The sequence below is a fragment of the Mauremys reevesii genome, linkage group 10, assembly GCF_016161935.1.
Source record: "Mauremys reevesii isolate NIE-2019 linkage group 10, ASM1616193v1, whole genome shotgun sequence".
Classification (NCBI taxonomy): domain Eukaryota; kingdom Metazoa; phylum Chordata; order Testudines; family Geoemydidae; genus Mauremys; species Mauremys reevesii.
In genome coordinates this window covers 7,953,592-7,969,579 of record NC_052632.1, presented here as the reverse complement: position 1 = coordinate 7,969,579, position 15,988 = coordinate 7,953,592, and the positions used below count along the sequence as shown (strand labels likewise).

The following is a 15,988-nucleotide window of genomic DNA, read 5'->3' as shown; positions in this document are numbered from 1 at the left end:
TATCCTAGTGGATGACAGGCAAATCTAAAATAAAACAAATTCCCTCCCACTCTGCACCATTGTCTTTTCCTTCTCACTACATCTTCCAGATGTTGTCCATGTTCTTTATTTACTTTACCCTTCCCGTCCTGTTCCACTCGCCCCACCACCTTCCATTCTGCTCCCACGCGTTCTGCTGCCTTTTTTCCTCCTATCGCTGCAGCCATAGACCTCTCGATTGTCTCGGCTCACTCATTCTTGTCTCCACCCCCTCCTCTGGCAGTACACGTTCCACACAAGCACTCCTCCTATGCCTGTTCCCTTCCTTATCTTCAGCCACCCGCAGGGGCTCGCTCCCTACTAATCTTCTTCCCATCCCTCTGCTCTCTGGGTCCTTCCCTCCCACTCCATACAGAACTAAAGCCCCATTTCCAAATAGCTTATTTCAGTTTGTGATCCACCCCCTGCTTCCTCCTCTTTCTCACTGAAATTTGGCTATCTCCCTCCAACTCTGCTCCAGGGGTTGCCCAGTCCTTCTCTCCCACCCCGAGAGGTGGATCTTCTCCACATGTTGGCATCCTCCTTGTCTTTTCCATACTTTCTCCTCCCTCCCGCCAACTTTTTCCTTCTCTGAAGTCCACTCCATCCAACTCATCTCTCCCCTCTCCTAACATACGTGGGCCCTTGGCTCCTTTTCTTCCTTCTCTGGCTTTGATGTCTGGCTCTCCCGTTTCTTTCTCATCTCAGTCTCCCTGTCCTTTAACTTGAATTCATTCAGTATCCACACTGATCACCCTTCCTACCCCTCTCATGGCCTCTCTTTCACCTATTTGTGTGACCTTCAATGCTGGAATGACTCACCACCTCAGCCACTTCCTCTCTTTCTCCCCCACTCCTTCATGCCATTCCCCATTTACCAGACACCCCATCGTAATCGTTTTGTGATCTCCAGTCAATTGGCCTCAGATGCCTCTTCTCTAACTACCCTTGCTGTATCTTGACAACATAGCTCCAACTCCTTCAACTGCACCCTTCCTTCTGCAATCAAACTAATCCCTTAAAGAACTGCTCTCCCTCTCTTCACTCTCTCATACCAGTCCCCAGCCTTGCCTCTCCTCCTGTGCTGCAGATTGGCTCTGGAGACCATTTTTCTGTAGATGGGACATTATGTTTTCCCCAGTGAGTAGCAAAGGAGGTTCTTGATGCAAGCTGAATCCACTTAAGACAGAGGTGATGCTGGTGGGCAGAGAAAAGCATTCTGAAGAGTTCACAGAAACAGAGTAGTTTTCTTTGGTTCAGGGCTAACTGGTCAATTAAGTCTGTAGGTTAGGAGTTCTCCTGGATACTAATCTCTCACATAACAGAATCTGAAAGTAACACTTCCTATCATTTCCAGTTGGCAGGGGACTCCATCCCATCCTAACTGACAAAGATTTGGCCGCAGTTATACATACTGTTGTCTCCTCTGAGCTGCACAATGATAATGCAATATAGGTAGATAGAAAGCCATCAGACCTTAGGAATCTCCAACTAGTACAGAACACTGCAGCATCTTCTCAGCAACAACGGCTACTAGGAATGCATCAGACTTGTTCTCCACTCTCTTCACGGGCTTCCCATAGGATACCGAGTCAAGTTCAAGTTCTCATTCCTTATCTGTAAGGCCCTGGTCCCAGCATATCTAAGAGATCACCTAAAACTTGGTATGAAGACCATGGTTGACAGTTGTGCTCCTGAGGCACAAGTGAACTTTCTGCCATAACCAAACCCAAACCCCTCCACTCCCCATACAATCCTCCCCCTGGAGAGAATGCAAGAGAGATAATGAACCACACAGATAATAATGGTGTTGCTTAGTGCACTTTTGGAGACACTCAAATACTACAATGATGAGGGCGGTAGAAGAACCTTTATAGAATAAGAAATAAAAGAGTTGATAAACTTGGCAGGATTCTAGAGGACCCAAAATGGTCCAGGCTCATAAGTACTGAGACACAGCTGCTGAATGATGTTCCTTAGTAATTCTGTAAATAATTGTAAAATGGCAAAATTCTCACAACACTGCCAAGTGACCATTCACACTCCCTCTAGCAAGCTTCTGATATGACTAACAAAAGGAATACTTGAGTCACATTTGGCCCAAAATTAAGATTTAAAAAAAAATGCTTTTACAAAATCTAAGGCCAAGAAAAATAGTTCTGTGAAATTAAAGTAGAATAAAATGTAAAATTATTCCAATGAACAACAAAATAAAAACAAAGCCAAACACGCCATCCTCTGTATAAGGTACAACTTCAGCATTGTGCTTGTGCATGAGAATGTGACAGTGAAATTGACTTGAAACTAATGACTACATTTCCTTTTCCAAACTGAGAGACATGCAAAAAATAAAAGCAAACAACTTATGTTCTGACTTTTAAGAAGGGTTCATTGTCAGGTGTCCCTTTCTCTCGCCCTTTGCAAAACTAGCCCACCAATCCTTTTCATTTGGTTCCCTAAATCCAAACTAAGCCGCCATCTATTGGATCAATTACAGGTTTAAATCTACCATTCATCATTTTCCAAAACGCTGCAAGTCAGTAGAGTCATTGAAAATGATGTTAGAGTTAAGTTCAATTGCTTTCGCATGGTTATTCTGTATTCACGGTCAAGATGATCTTTTATTAAGGTGGCACATAGTTCCATAAATTTGCATTTGAGCTTAATTCAATTGCGTTGATTATGAATGAAAAGACAAAATGTCTCATGGGTTAAAAAAAAAAAAATTCCCGGGATTACAGCACCTCTTACAAACATATCCAGCTCTGCGCCAAATCCTATTCACCTTCTACCTGCTAAATAAGAGCTTCATTTGTACATGTAGCAATGCTAGACCTACCATGCGAGGCAATAGCACCAAAATGCAAGAAATGATTTCACTAGAGTCCAAGGAATAATTACTTTCATCTTTAGTTTGACAAAGCACCTGACCCCATGTCATGTGTTTGCAGCCATTCCAGAGTCAGACTGGTCAGGGGAGAAGGTACAGCACTTTTATTAACTAGCAGAGAATCGGCTCCTTTGGATTCACGTCAGCTTTTCTAAAAAACTATTTTGTACTGGACACGCTTAGAGTCTTAGTACCACGACACATGCACTAGCACTCTGCTGCCTATCCTAACAATAAAAGCCTTGCTCAGTCTTCTAAATGGGAGTGCAAGACAGGCAACCATCTTCCAGGTGCTGCCTCGTGGCGAGAGGTCTCTCTATGGCACGCTACCTCTGTTTTCCCCCTCTACAGGGCCCTTTAAGAAGAACTCACTCAATCCAAACAATCCCTTCCTGGGGGCCAGTTTACTGAATCCTCAGCTGCATGCCAGCTGTAGGCCCCAACCCCAGTTCAGTGTCTCTCTATTGATAATCCAAAATAAAGCACACATTCACAATCTTCATCCCAGGTTCAGCAGGGCACAGTCCCACCTCCCCAGGGACTATCCTTCTGCTTCCCAGCACCTCATGCCTGCAGTTTGCCCTTCTCTACAGGCCTTTCCAGGTGAGCCTTTGCAGTCTTTCCCCGTTATACAAGGTACCTCCCTGCCTGAAGAGATTTCCTCACTCTCTCCTGCTTCGTGGGCTTCCCCCCGTACTGACTCAGAGCCCTGAAGGAGCCTTCTTGCTCCTACTGCCATTTCCTAGGCTTCCCCCCTTGAGTCCTGCTCCTTTTGTACTGGAATCACCGGACCCCTCTCAGGTGAGTTTCATCCTATAATAAGGCCGGCTTAACCTTGGGTTCTCCAGCCCCTGGGGCAAGCCACACCTTGTTACAGGGAGCATAAAACCCTCTGTGCTCCTCAGGCAGGATAAGAGTCTTGTTGAAGTAAGTCAAGAGGAACGTAGGGCGCCATTGGGGGAAGATATGCTTAGCAATGGCAATAAACCTTCACCCCAATTCTCTGTGCCATTCACAGCAGTTAATTTATCGGAATAGCTCCTCCTGATAAGGCAGCCATGAGGAGACAGTCACGCCAATGCTCCAGACTGCCAGGCCACGTCTAATCATTCAGATAGCAGGCTCCAAAGCAGCAGGACAATATTTAGCCTGACTGCTACAAGGAGGATTAAAGAGCCCTTTTCAAAAGGATTAATAAGGATTAGTGTCCCACCTAAACTTTTGGCTTTGAGCAATGAGCAGGGTTTGAAAATTGTGGGAGGCCCTTGGGACCAACCAACTGCTTGTTGAAGTTACACTTATCGTGGAAAGATGTCTGAAGCAGAGCTAGCCACAGCATTGCCAACCCCAAACATTAAAAAAAAAAAAGTCAGGCCTCAAAAAACCACGAGGTTGGCTTAAAAACAGACTATCAATTTTCTAATTTCCCTTGACTCTTTACGTTTCACACTTCGATTTTCTTTGCAAGCAATCTTTTCTCCTGTACCATTGTCGTCAATGGGAATCTTGCCATGGACTTCAACAATCACAAGACCATGGCCTAAGTATGTGCCTATTTGTTTTTTAAGCCCAGAGTCAAATCTTCCCAGGATTTGGTTTTTTTAAGAGTTAACTCTAGAGCAGAGCAGTTCCACATGATCTAAACTCGCTCCCTATGGTTGCCTTCCCATCACTGTTGGTTAGTTTCTCTGCAACATCCTCCCAGCATCACATTTTAAAATTAATTTCACCATTGATAATATTTATGTTAAAAATATAGTCCCAATGGCCATTTTAGTGTCAATCAAATTCAATCTAAAATAGTGATAGTCCTGTGCATCTGTCCATCAGAGAGACATGGCCCAATCTGCATCCTTGGCATCAGGTGTCTCAGGTTTAGATGGATCATCTGTTTTGACAGGTGCATAGTCTGCACTATGTTCTAACCTGTGAAGTGCTGAAATGCAGGTTGATAGCTCTGAGCCATCTCCATCAACTTCCTTTGAATATGCAATCACTAAGTTCCATTTAAACTTTGTTTTCACAGGATCTATGCTGCAGCATGGACGATTCCCTGAGGAATATGCAAATATAATTGGTGGCAGAGCAGAGTAAAACTGAAAGTAGTCAAACTTGCTGGGTCTCTTATGATGGAAACAGTAGAAACTAATATGCAAGCACAACAGAGCTGAGTTATGATTGCTGTAGGACCTCTAACTCCAAATTTCCTTAATAACAATATAAAATCTGAACTACAGCGTTTCATTTAATTATGAGTCAGAAGATTTTTATGTCCTTTATTACTCTATCACATTACCTATTTGATTACTATTGTAGCATATATAAAATAGTGCTCACTCAGTAGCAATTGCTATAATTAAGACAGCAGCTCAATTTTTATTATACTTTCCCTGTTTTCACATGTGCAAAACTTTTGGAAAGAGTCTCCTTTCAGGCTGAAAATTTTCATGCTGTGTCTCTGCCCAAAGATGAATTGTTCTAGAGAGTTTGACTATATCCATTCTGCTGAGTTAGGAGAGAAAGTGAAAAAATTCAACTCTCGCTACACAGTTCTTATCAGAGCTATGTCAAAAAACAGCTACTATTTTAAACTTGAAATAATGCTGGATAAGGAATATGATAAAAAGCCTCTGAACTGGTTTTGAGTTAATTTAGTTATGACTTTATAAACAGCATGGTCTGTGGAAAATGTGGTTAAATATACAGGTACCGGATTCATGACAGGAATCCCATATGTTTGGCCAGCCCCAGAAATGCACGCAAATTGGTTCATGTGTCTACCAGTAGAGTTGGTCAACATTTATTTAATGACAAGAGGTGTGTGTCGGGGGGGGGGGAGGGGGGTTCTGACACGGAGGCTAGGAAATTACAAAATCTATCTTAAAAAAAAGGTATAGGCCAAAAAATGTGTGGGTTTCCTCATAAAAAGCTCTCTGCAGGGGCATGCGAAGTGTGATACCATCACTCTGAAAGTAATAGTTGTGCTAACTCATTTCACTGTGCGATTTGTGGCAACACCTGTTTCAGCTCTTTGGTCAGAACGATCTTCATATAGAACAGATATCTCATGTTCTGACATTAAATCTACTTTTTTTTTTCTTTCCTGTAGAACAATTTTCTTGGTTTTTATTTTTATTTTTTTTACAAAAATAAAATTAAAAAAAATCCCCACAAAAACCACAGCCATCTCTCTCATGTGACTTGAATTCAAGTATTTTCCTAAAACTTGCAAAAAGAAACAAACATAAATCTCTGTAGTTAGTTCACCGAGTTTTCCTGTTAAAAAATGATTTTTCACTCCTTGAATGTAAGAATTTAGCACTATCCCATTAAAACTTTATGGGATAGTGATCAAATAGGTAAAATAGGAGAGGGGCAAAAGCTGCTATTCTAACCTTTACTCACGAATTTAAAAAGTAAACCTATTTCAAAATACAAGAACCATCTCCAAATGAATCAGTCATAAAATATAAAAAGGAGTTTTCAAATAATGGCTTGCTAAAACCTATCCCAAACATCTGGCTCATTCAAACACTTTGTTTTAAGTTGTGTTAATAGAATTGCTATTTTTCTTTATGAGCCAGACAATGTTAGAGACCAGTGCATGCTAACAACTCAGATCCTCAATATATAGCATGAAAAGAAAAAGTGCCTACCTTTACAGTGGTTCAGTCACAGAGCATGCTAGTGTGTTAGCAAAAAACAGGCATACATGCTGGCTACTTTCTCATAGGTAAACACGCCCCATCTGCAGAACGCCTTCAAATTCTTCCAAGACCCACCCAGTAAAGCTGCAATTCAAGATTTCAGACTGAGGGCAATCCTGATGTTGTGCAAAACCACGGGATGCAACTTTTGAGTAATAATGCAGAATGTCTTTACTATTGCTGGTTTCAACATAGTTAAGGGAGAATGGCTCTAAACCTTATGGTGTAGCTATTTCGTTGTACATCTGAGCATTTCTCTCCTCTTTTCTAATTTTGCTCTATACACAAACACAAGGATGATGTAGTAGTAACACAGAAAAATAACCTCACAATACACAAAACTGCACAGACATATGGGCATAATTAGGTAATTGTGTACTCCAGGGTGGATCTGAACATAAAATTTGGGAAAGGGACTCCACTTTTTCTGATTATATAATGGAGCACTTCATGGCTCAGTGTCAACTGGATACTTTACAGAAAACTAACTCCATAGTAGGGTCCAGTTGCTTAGGTGGTATGAACTGCCATAGCTTCATTGATGTTTATAGAGCTATGCTGATTTATACCCACTGAGGATCTAGCCCTGCATATTTATGATCTTATCAATTTTGTTTCACTTCAAATGAATATTTAAATACGACATCCAGTTATAATTAGGATATGGTATTAACCAAAGGCCATTTGTACCATGTCTTCCACAAAACAGCTGACAGAGTCTGGAACTGATGGCATCCCTGGGAATATAAAGGCACCACCTCCTGGTGCTGCTGGCAAGAGAGATGGGGATAACTGCTGGGGCCATGTGGCTTCCAAAGTTTTGGCTCTGGAGGGAGGCTGGTAGGCTCAGTTAGCCCTCTCCCTCTGCTCCCTGGTTCTGCTAGCAACAATAAAACAGTAATCCGTATACGATAATGCAATAAGTTTGGACTGGGGTCTAAATTTCCCCAAAACTCAAGGTTGTTTGGATCAAAGGGTGGTTTTTTTGGCGGGGAGGAGGAGGGAGAAGTACAGCATCCTTTATGAGCTGGGTGCATTTCATTTCTTCAGTCCTACTATATAAAACTGGGAGTGGTATTCAAACTGAAGCTGTACAGAAACATTTAACTTGAAGGTTTAGTTCAGAAAAGCAACATTACCACTTTGCTGTGCAACTCAGACTATTTCTACATTTCCCCACATCTGAATCGTGACTGTGAGCCAAACAAACAGAACATCTAAGAACGCTTTCCCAACGAGGGAAGCGCAGAGCAAGTTGATTCATGTATCATTTGGTTAATACAGTCCCTTTCATTTCATAGAGGCATCGGGATATTTGTGATGCCTTGACTCACAACCTCTTCACTGTTGCTCTCATCTGCCCCAAACCCCTGTGTTTGATTGAAGGAAATTCAAACCTGTTTTAGAGGAGCTTGGAAGAATTAGATTTTTACTGATCAATGTCGATTTCATGGACATATGCAAATAGACAAAAATATATTTCCATCTAGAATCATTCAAATGTACAGCTAGACAATGTAAGAAAAATGCTGCTTGAGAACTTATGAGAGTCCAAATCCAGTGATTTAGACCTGAATAAGGCTGGTTACAAAGGGACTAGTGAATGAATAGTAAAAACAGGTACGATTGGTTGATTTAAGGATATTTACTTGGTATATTTTGACACATGAAGTTGACAGTGTGTTAACTGTTGATAAAGCTTTAACTTTCTGAATCGAAATGTCTACTATCATTAAATAAAAATTGTCTGCCACCCCATATATTCACAGAACTATGAAAACTTAATTGATAAAAATCTTTAAAAAATGCTTACAAATAAACATTGATATTATCCATTGAAATTATTAAAAAAATAAAAATCAAATTCTGCCAAGCACAGTTGTAGATAATACAATGGAAGACACCAATTTTAAACATCTTTTAAAGCATTTCTTGGGTGCCACTCACCACAATACTTGGACTCCATTACAACATTAAATAAATATATTATTGCCTAAACAACAAGCGAACTCAACTCTAAGCCATCTCCATCAACTGGCCAAAACTGCCCACTGATCTTTCAGTTACCACCGCACTTAGCGAGTGCTTTCCATGAGGGGATGACAAACCTCAACACTAAGGGAAACCAAAGCAAACTAGAGGCATCTTGCCCTATTAACTAAAAATAGCCAGAAACCATCTCTGAATGACCACTAGAGAACACAAATTCCAGAAATGAATGTCCCACCTACCTAGGCAAGTGACAGTTCAGCTATATAGGCACAGAATCAATGGTGAAGAATCACACTGTGGCAGGATTTAAAAAAAATCCTCAAAGATTTAAGAAAACCAGCTAATAGGTGAATTTATCCAAATAATTAATTTACAAGTAGAAGCAAGAAAAGCCCTTATCTATAGGGCCGATTGGAAACTTCAATCAAAAAATGAAACACTGATAATTATTCCCCATTTTCCAGCCAGCTGTATTTACCTGACTCAATGAACCCAGATCCTGGTTGTGAATTCTACTCTCATAGTTCCTAAGTAGCTATACAAAAGAGAAATGATAAAACCAGAATATATTTTAAAAGATTCATTCCAACTGGATGTCTCGTAAGAAAAGGCTTATTTAGTAAAATAGTTGTGCCGTGCTAAACTTTTAACTTCTAGAATTCAGAGCTGGTGAGTATGAGAGTCCAAAGAAAGGCCTGCAGTTTAGTTTTAAGAGGTTTCGTTCTGCTAAACTCTCTCAGTCAGATGGTAGTTATTTATTGTCTGATAATAGTCTACAGTGGCATAAAAGTTGTTTCCAATAGCTTAAGACTGAGAATGTTCTACATCACCTGGCATTTAATAAAAAAAAATAGTAATTTCTCTGCTAACCTCCCCCCCCAATCCTGCTAACATAACATTATTTCATCAAGATTTAGAAACTGATGAAAATAAAGCACTCTGAAGCAAGGAAATGCCTGGGTAGGCTAGAAAGACACATTGGCATCAAAACCCCTGGAGCTGACTTGGGAGCCAAATCCCCTGCTTCTTCATGTGGGTACCGAATGTCTGTCAATGTATTTCCCCCCTCCCACATGGAAAAATGTGGGGGCAACTTCATACTGGAACCACTGCAAAATTTTCCTCCCCAGAACGAGTCTTGCAAGAAGGTATGATCCGGCTCTTAATTTACGCTGGTTTGCAAGTGAGGGGAAGTTCCTGTCTCGTCAACCAGGTTGTCCCATCTCTCAGGAGTGATATTTAATGCATTATTTTACTGCAGCTCAGTTGGAGGAGAATAAAGATTTCTAAAGTACTCTCCCTATCAAGTGCTTTACTAACAATAACAGCACACACATCACACCAAATTTGGAATATGCTGAAGAGTCAAAGCGGCAAAGAGTCCTGTGGCACCTTATAGACTACGAAAGCTTATGCTCCGATACATCTGTTCGTCTATAAGGTGTCACAGGACTCTCTGCCACTTTTTACAGATCCAGACTAACACGGCCACCCCTCTGATTAGGGACCGCTCTGATTAGGGACAAAAACTCTTAAGTGAATGCACACCAGGGTTTTTGCAGGACTAAGTTGAAAGCAGAAACACATGAACATTTGGTCCAAAAGGAAAGGGAGGATGCCAATCAGCATACAAGGGGCCAGAAATGGTCATGCTACAAGAAAAAATCTACACCACTGGAGGGGAAAGGAGTGAGTTCCACTGCTTTGTTCACACTATGAGTGAGCAAGCAGCAATGTTTTCAAGCTGTAGAAATGAGACCACTAATTGGTTTCAAATACCCTTCAGGACAAGTCTTAAAAAGAGGTGGTCTTGAATTTAGCTAGGGGTCATTTGTCTGTATTGTTCATTCTGAAATATTTATCACCACTCCTGTGTTTAACAATTCAAAAGTGTCAATGTGGCAGTTCTTCTGTGAGCTCTTTCAAGCTGGTACAACTAATTTCCTTAGCTATGTACTGTATTACTGATAAATGCTCTACTTACAATATTACTGATAAACCTTCAGGTTGGTAGCTGTTGAATCATCACATGCTCATTGACTCATACAGGAGGTGGCTAGAGAAGAATTGGTTGTGACCGATTTTTAGTCAGATTTCTGCACATGCGATATTCCAACTTGTTCTGTTACCAAATTCTCTCCCGTGGGATAAAGCCATTCTTTCCTGCTTGACTGGCATGATCTTGTCCATTCCTGCCAAATAAGCCTCCTGGCCAAAGGAATCTGAAGCATAGAAGTGTGTAATGTTCTACTGTAACTGGAACTAGAAGAAAGTTTCTTCCTTAGCATTACATTCAACATCTCACAACTTTGTTTCTGACAGAGTTGTAAGCTTGTACAGGCTGGAGCTTTCAACGTGTGCATTTGAAATAAGTCTAAATAAATAAATGTGGCAAAAGAATGAACTCTGTTGCTCACATTTATAACACGGACTATGTAAAATGTTATGAATATGTTCTCTTTGAACTCTGTATTAGCCGTAACTAGATGTTGTTAATATTTGGTTTTTATATTGTGCCCTTTCCCCCACAAGGTGCTAATATTAGTTCAGTATTTAGTCCTCACAGCACTCCTGTGAGCTATTCCCATTGCACATAGGGGGAAACAAAGGAAGAAAGGTTAAGTATCTCAGGATCAACCCTTCTTAACACTCAATCGGCATCAAAGCAAGGATTTCAACTCAGGAGCTCCTGTCTTTCTGGCTTTCGAGTCAATCCATCAGATCGGAGATTCCCAAACTTTTTTTTGCTGCACCTCCACATTCAGATTCATGTCCCAGGTGAATCCCCCTCATCACAGGGGAATAGAGATGGTGCAAAGTTCAGAGCCCAGGAGGTTGGGGATGAAGGAAGGGGGAAATCTCCATGTGACCAGTGTATGTGGGAGGAGGCTCACACGTCCAGTTTGAATGCCAGTTGCCCAAAGCGGCAACTCATGCCTGTGTGCAGCAGTGCTGCCCTCTCCCGGCATGCATGTGCACACCCGGTGAAAGACATTTGCTGTGGGGCCAGGACACAGGTGTGGTGCAACTGCCAGTTTAATTCCCAGCACAGCAATGGGAGAGAGGAGACAGGGAGAGTAACGGTGAGACAGAGAGAGAGGGGATCAGAGTGAACTCTTGTCCTGTACAGATCCCGTGGGAGCTGGCCAGCAGCAGGATGTGCTGGGTTTATTCTTAAGCAGTCAAGTCCTTGAGCTCCACTGATAACTCTCCCTAGGGGGCACGGCCCACAGTTAGAAAACCAATGCAAGCGGACCATACCTGCTCTTTAGCTTGTTTATTTTTTTATTATATATATATATATATACATATATATATATATACACACACACACACACACACATATATAAATAAAACAAACCACACATCTAGTTTAATGCCTTCTCCTGCTCCTATTCAGCGGCTTGATAGCATTCTGTCCATTGTGTAGATCAGTCCCTTCTGTTTATTTCCAGACAGCAACTATGCCTCTAAGGGGTGCACAACTGCGGTATGTAATCATTTTTCTCATATGGATAATTGATGATAAAACTTGGTACCTGAGCATAGTGAAACCAATGCTCCTTTCCAGTATTCCCATTCATCACAGTACAATCAGATCAGGCACGTGGGAGATTAAAAGAAATAGTTTTTGGTAACTTAGGGCGGGAGTGCAAGATGGAAGTGAGCAACTCCCTTATTAATCATTAGAGTCATGAATAATGGTGTAATAACTGTGTGAAGAAATAAATCCTGATACTACAAAAACCCCAAGCATATGTACTAATTACAAACTTACATAAAATAAAACCTTGGGAAAAAACAGCTAGAGTATTAAATTAATAGGACATTCCTACTGATTCAACATAGTGTTGTTCTCTTCAAGGAGAATCAGAGGGCATTCAATTGCACCTAGTGTAAAGGACAAATTGTATAAGTGCATAAGTACAATTATTCCTCATGCTGTCAGAGAAGAAATAAGTCCAGTATCATGATGTTTTAACTATAAGAGTAGGCGGTTCTCAATGGCCTTTTAGGAGGTATATATTACTACCAAACACTGCTGTTTTCTTTAAGTGAGCATATATAGATGTTGGTGCTGAGTAATCTATTGCCTTTCTTGGCTGACCCTACAAAAGGAATTCTCTGCTGTGGAACCAATTCCATTCGTATCAGGACACCAACAGGCACACAGGAAATGGTGTGGACAATAAACTGTCATGGAGATCTCACCACATCTGCTTCCTTTGTTGATCTAACTGGTTCAGTAATAGATAAATTAATATAGCATTCCACAGGGCTAGGTTTGAGAAATTTATATGAATGTCAATAGTTATGCCCTGTTGGAACCTTTTCCGTGGGTTGATCACTCCTTCTACTCCCTTTTTGGCGTCAGCAACTAATGTGGCACTGTTTCAACTTTAGTAAGCACATGCTGGGGAAAGTAGTTGCAGCTTCTTTCAGATTACAGCCAATAAATCCAATGCATGGGCTCTGTTCCTTTCTGAAACAGAAAAAGCTTGATTTTCTTAACTCAATTTTCATCTCTCACAAAAGACAGCTGAAACAGAAGCGGGCCACTGATCATAACAACCTTATAAAAGGATGCGTATGGATGAGGCATTACACAACACTACTAGAGACTAGGCAGTGGACAGCACAGTAAAAGTCAATAAAGATTAAGGTGCCAAAAAAATATCGACTTCATCTTATACAAGAACAACAATGCTCAAAATTCAAAGGCAATATAAATAAAAGATAAAGACTTGTTTCCATGTACTGCAGATTAAAAAAAGACCCACTTTATGCACTTCCACAGGTTATTAGTGAAGCAGGTAGAGGTACTTTTTTTTTTTTTTTTAAACATAAAGGATTGGCTACACATCTAAAGAATAAAAAAATGTAGTTACACTAAATAGTTTAAGCCAGTGCACAGACTGACCAGCTAGAAAAAGGTAAGACAGAAATCCCACCGACAAGCCATTTCACATCTCTTTCCGCAAGGCTTGCTTTATTTCCACAAAACAAGTCTCAAAACCAGAACAAAATTAATTCCAGCTCCTGGGTAATAACCACCTATAGTCTCTTCAATTTCAGTCAACTGGCAGGAGAGAGCACATATCCTTTCCTATAGTAGTTTCCTTCACCTTTAAAAAAAATGTATATTATATATAAAACCCCATTCAGATCAGCCATATACTGTACTAAGCAGGAACCACTTACGTGCTGGAACAGTTTTACACCTTGTAATTTTAATAATGTTTGTGACAAACTTGAATGCTTCACAGCCAGCGTTAAGTCTCCCACACGCCATTCATCTCTGGATATAGTATTAACAAAAGTCAGCTGTACTACAGTGCTGGATATTTTTACCCTCCACTGAAGAGGCCAATATGAATTACTAACCTAGGTGGAGCACTGTTTTGTTCCTGTGAACCAAATTCTATGTTCTTTTCACAAAAGGCTGAATGCAATATTTTGTCCAACTGTTATGGCTTACTGCCATAGCCAACTATGCGCTTACACAGAATAGTCTTTAACATTATTCTAGCTGCAAAGTACACTAGGCTAATAATAATAATAATTAGGGTCACAATCAGATAACCATTTAGAAACAGTTTTCTTCAAGACAGCAAAACCGAATGAGTATCAAATAGATCAAAGATGTGGATGGGCTTTAATTTTCATTTCAGCTGGTGTGCAAAAGGCCCTTTCCCCATCACATTGGAGGGCTTTCTGGGGATACACATGCATGTGTGATGTAAACATTCAGAGGACGAATAACTGATTAAAGCAAAACATTATCACCCCCTCTTGAAGGAATTTAGGTCGTTTCATAGTACTGCCATCTCCCTGAGGAATGTGGTATATAATGGAGGTCAATCAGTATAGCATGAAGACTGCTTATTCTGGGAATTGAAGTCACTGTTATCGGGAACAACACATTCCATGTAATAAACTTATCTCATGTATCAAAGGCTCCAAAGAAACTTTCCTCACCTTTATTAGGACTAGTATCCTCTGCTACAAGGAATTACCTCTTTGTGGGGAAGAGGTTAATTGCATCAAGACCTAAATGACCTGGATAACAGAAATATGGAGTAATACCTTCATCATAAACCATGAAAATCCAAAACAGCTGCCATATGAACTCCAAGGGAAGATGTCGAAGACAGGTTGACAGGTGAAGGAAGTCAAACTGTATTTGTGCTGGGAACATAGGAATAGCCGCGTGGGTTTTTGGTACTAGACTGCAACCCTTTCCCACTTAAAATCTGCGTATGTCCTGTGTTTGAATTCAAAGTTGTCTTGCCATGTTGGCTTTCACTAAGCTGCCTGTTTCTTTGTATAGATCCTTTGGAGACGCTAGAAGGATGAGAGCCACCTGCTTGGAAATGTCAAGACTCATTCTCTACCTTCCTTGGAGTTATATAGACAGAGAGAGGTCCCAGGTTAAGATGCAGGGCAGTAGTTGCTTCATATAATCATACATGGTCTGACTCTTAGTCTGTTTGGATCAGCTACTACAGTTCCTAACATGATCAAGACAAATTTTGTCTCAGACAATAGGAGACAATTAGGACCGAGGAACCTTTATCTTTTCTCCATGGGGAGTAAAGGTCTACAAATCAGTCTCAGAAAAAATACATCAGCTTCCCCTCCTAGCAGTGTGAAGGCATTATTCAACAGTGCAAAAACAATCAATTATTCAGATATTCCATGTCCCCCAGTTGTAAGCTCTGCTTCAATTAAACCCTTATTGAGGGACTACTTGGGTTGGATGTACCATTGACTGGCATAGCTTTTGTTTTCCTTACCTCTCAGATAAGTACCAACTAGTGCAGCCTTGCAGGACACTAATTCTACACAAAGGCTTTCTACAACATATAAGGTGCAATTCTGTTCCTTCCTTCCTTGTTTTACGTAGAACTTGGGAGTCTGGATTGTCCATTTGAATTAGGACTTCCTTTTAGGACCACCAGATCTTTGAAGGTCCTGAGTGATCACAACTATCCTCATTTCCAAATTTAAAAGATACTGCACCAGGAGAGAGAGTAAGTACCTTGGGAATATAGCTCATCTACCAGAGTTATCTATTACAGGGACTACACTTTAGCTCAAATGAATTTGAACATCCATAGCCAAATGTAGATTGTTCCTGGCTTATCAGTAACCAGGTGAGCACAGGAGATTGCCTGTTATCTTATTATAAGACAAGCATATACTCTGTTTTCAGAGAGACTTCAGCAAGCATTGGGACGGTCTGTTAAACATATAGAAAAGAAGCAGCAGCAGTACTGCAGTTAATGGTACATTCAGAATTCTTGGTGTGATGCTGGCTAGCTCTGTTAAATCCTCAATACCAGATCCTATCTGAAGTCAGAGTAGAAGAAGTTGTTCT

General features: G+C 40.7%; 1 protein-coding gene and 1 long non-coding RNA gene across 2 annotated transcripts in view; one reads left to right on the top strand and one right to left on the bottom strand.

Annotated features, from left to right (window-relative positions):
• LOC120373110 overlaps positions 1-5,068 on the top strand; it is a 61,410-nt gene extending 56,342 nt beyond the window's left edge. Inside the window, exon 5 of the long non-coding RNA XR_005585389.1 lies at positions 4,935-5,068. This is a non-coding gene — a long non-coding RNA (uncharacterized LOC120373110). The remainder of the gene's footprint in view (positions 1-4,934) is intronic.
• The window catches only part of CERS3 (ceramide synthase 3), a 64,327-nt gene that overhangs the window by 45,955 nt on the left and 2,384 nt on the right, over positions 1-15,988 (bottom strand). The window lies entirely within an intron of this gene.